Below are 3803 nucleotides of genomic sequence, written 5' to 3' on the forward strand. Positions count from 1 at the left end.
AAACAATTTTTAATACTCAACATATTTAAATATTAACCAACGGTTTTAACAAGAAAAAATAAGCCAGAATTGTCAAAACCAATCATCAAAACAAGTTGTTAGGGCGAATTTACGCAACCTGACCGTTGGTATCATCAGTTAAACTAAGAATTATCCTATAAACCGGCTGAATCAAATTTGTCAATACTGATTTTTTTAAAAGAGCCGGTTCTAGGTCATCTCCGATCCAGCCCAAATATGAACTTCGCAAAAAGTATTTTAACTTTTTTATAAAAAAAAAAGAGCATTCCTTAATGCGGTCAGGTCAGCTTAACCAAATCGATCTAATCTTTTTGCTTTTGCTTTCGATGGCTTGTACTTTCCATATATAGTTAAATTCCAAACTGGTTAAGCCAGGGTCCCGGAATCCGGATCCAGTTCTGAAACTCGCAGCAAATGCGACCTTGACTCTTTCAGCGCTTGCCGGTGGTTCAACAAGTTAAATGCAAGATAACCAACTATGGACCATAGCTGATCAACTACACTGTCACACAACCAGTACATACATTCATTTCATTAAACCACAAAGTACAAACATAATCAATACAAACTAAACCCAAAAAACTGGCTAACGATAATCCCGAGCCCGAGGGCAATCGCCACCATTGACGATATCCAAGTAAGCTTCTCAGTGATTCTCGGGATCCGGTCCTTCAAGGCCTGGCTACACGACCCGATAAAAACCGTATAGCTCCCCATCGCGATTACGGTCCCCACCAAAAACATACCTAAAAAGGCCGCACCTGACGGGAGTGCAAGTGCAGGCAAAACCATCATAAGTGCATCCGGTTGTAACCCGTGGATTATACCCGTTGCAAACCCAATTTTGTTCTTCTTGGTTACGTTTGGGTCTGTTAACGAAGCCTCGTTCGCCGTTTTCCAATGCAAAGCACGGGGCTGGGACTTCACGGATTCCCATAGCCCCGATTACAAGAAGGGTGAAACCGACAACTCGGGTTCCCCATGTTCTTATTATCTCGATGTGGAGTCGGTCTTTTAAGAGTAGGAAAAGTAAACCAAAAATTACCTGCCCACGAGGGCACTCTCCACTGGTGACCGACCAATTGAGCAAGGTGGTCGGGTCCGGATAGTGTGTGTAAGCAGCCAGCGAAGAAACCAGTCCATGCGCTGCTTAGTAGCTCGCTTCTAACAAGCGGGCCCGGGCCGGTTTTGGTTGCGGTTTGGAACGAGGCGAGTGCTGGTGAGACAAGAACGGGTTGGATGATGAAAGCGAGAGCCGAAAGCAGAATAACTGTTCCAGCAGCAGCTGCCTGAAAAAACGAGATATTGATGGTTTGACCTGCAAACACAACCATGCTTACAAAATCATTTTAGTCGTAATCCCTATCACTGAATGGTAAGCATTGGGAGGTCGTATGCGTTGTATAGACTCTAGACAACTTTGAGCTGGTATGACCTAGAGGCATAAATGAGCCAAGCTACTTCTGAGCTACTCAATATCGGCTCGCTAAAAGCTCAAATCAAGTCAAGCCAAAAAAAAAAGCTTGTTTAATAAACGAGCATGAGCCCGAACTTCACTTATCGAGCTCAAGCTGGCCTAAACGAGCCTGTTATTCACATACTTTTTACTTAATATTAAATATATGCCTACACAATAACTATTATTGCATACAAACTTATGATAAAAATTAATTAAATAATATTGATTATGCTATATATTCAGATCATAAGTAAAAATATATAGATATCTCAAATAATTATAAATGTATATAAATCAATTAATGAAGACAAGCGTAGTTAGAGCTTTAGATTTACAGCTCAACACAAACCGGCTCGTTTACGCCCCTAGGTTGACCCATTCAACCCATTTAACACATTCTCAAACTTTATTGTTTTAAGTATTTAACATGTTTAAGATAAAAGAGCAGGCCAGTCACACGAATGGGTCAAAGTTATGAGCTTTAGTAGATAGTAAAAGAGACCAAGAATGTGACCAATAACTACCATGACACCATGTAGAAAGCAACTAGGGAATCACTGAGAAACAATGTATCATCCAAGTAGGATATGATAAACATGTTTAAATATTTAATATATCCAATTCACTAAATAATGAAACTATAAATTGACAAGACATTGTGATAGCATGTGATTTGGTAGGGATGCCACTAAACCAGAATGCTTGCAAACAATTACTGACCCACAAAGCATTATCTTTATGTCCCAGGCGTGCGCTGTTTTTACGCCTCTAACCTAGGAGACAGGCGAGCACTTTGCGCCTTTTAACAACCTAGCCTGCAAAGGCTCGATAAACATGCTTTCTACGGCTTCCATCCCATTACAAATTTACGATTACAAACTTTCATTTCACATTATTTGTGATGCATAATAATTGCAACATTTTCTCTTTTTTTTTTGGGAAGTTTGGCATACAAAAAAGACGATGCGACTCATTTAGGTCCACCTCGACTTTTGAAGAACTGGAAAAAGCATAGCTTATAAGATATCAACCTCCAGAAGCATATATGACTTTGTTTGTTAACAGTTACTAGGGATGTAAGCGAGCCACAACGCTCATGAGCTACTTGAGATCGGCTTGCTGAATGCTCAACTCAAGGCAAGCTTAAACCTGAGCCCAATCTCAAGCATAAAAATAAGCTTGTTTAATAAACAAGACTGATCCCGAGCTTCACTTATCAAGCTCAAGATGGCTCACTAGCCTAAACGAGCCAAATTATTATGTAATAACATATTAAATATATTTATATAGTTATTATTATTATTATGCATAAAATTATGATAAAAATAACTAATAATAAATACTGTGTTATATATAATTATAACTGTATATAGATTAATTAATAACTAAATGACCCAGGCTCAAGCTTGGAAAACTACTAAAAAGAAGCTCGAGCTTTGGAAATAGAGTTTAAAACAAGCCGAACTCGAGCTCGAGTTAGCTCGTTTACGCCCCTATTTGTTACATTAAAATGGTGATGCTACTACAGAGGAGAATGAACTCAGAAATAGAAACATGTAGACACAAAAAAGGAATTATAAAACTAACTTCAAGTTCATATTTTAACATTTTTAACAAACATTATTGAATACTATTACAATAACAATTTAACATTATTAACAACCATAAATGAATTGCATATTCTTACAGCACTGTAAATACCCTTTAAATCATAGATAATTCCATCTCCAATGGCTACAGTGATTTGAAGTGTTTGGTTAAAACAAAATATGATTACGATTACCTATTTGGGGGAAAAAATCATACTTGAATAGAAGAAAATCACAAATATAATCAGTTTCTTGTGCGCTATGCCTATATTACCATGTCATAAACAAATCACTTATTTAGCCATGATAAACGCAACACCTTTTCTCATTAATAATGACTAGTCTTAAAACTAATGCGATACAGAACACCATATCACATATAAAATCGTGTATGCATTGTTATTCACATACCGACCCATGTGAATTATTTTTCATGTATATAATGAAAAATGTTTGAACTTTAGACAAGGAAAATCATATACACGATCAAAGATCCACGTGCCTAACATAACCACATAGGTATAACTCTCAAAACTAATTGTTAATTTTGTAAATTTTCTCTACTGTGAAAAGACTGATTACCAAGCTGTCCTTAGTTTTATGCAGCCAGTTATCCAATTATTCTTATTCTGCAATTCCCAAAAATCCCTTCTAAACTGCCGCATATTGAAATCCTGGTACAAAAATACCATGAAGTTGTTTCTTTTATTCTATTTTTAGGGTTCGCATGCAAT

General features: G+C 37.0%; 1 pseudogene; it reads right to left on the bottom strand.

The window, feature by feature from the left end:
• Positions 1-579: 579 nt before the first annotated feature.
• LOC143637239 (chloroplast protein FOR GROWTH AND FERTILITY 2 pseudogene) lies at positions 580-1355 on the bottom strand (annotated as a pseudogene).
• Positions 1356-3803: the final 2448 nt, after the last annotated feature.

The sequence above is a fragment of the Bidens hawaiensis genome, unplaced genomic scaffold (genome assembly GCF_021521415.1).
Source record: "Bidens hawaiensis isolate Kalapana, Puna unplaced genomic scaffold, B.hawaiensis_p1.1 tig00008152_1, whole genome shotgun sequence".
In the NCBI taxonomy this organism is placed as follows: Eukaryota; Viridiplantae; Streptophyta; class Magnoliopsida; order Asterales; family Asteraceae; genus Bidens; species Bidens hawaiensis.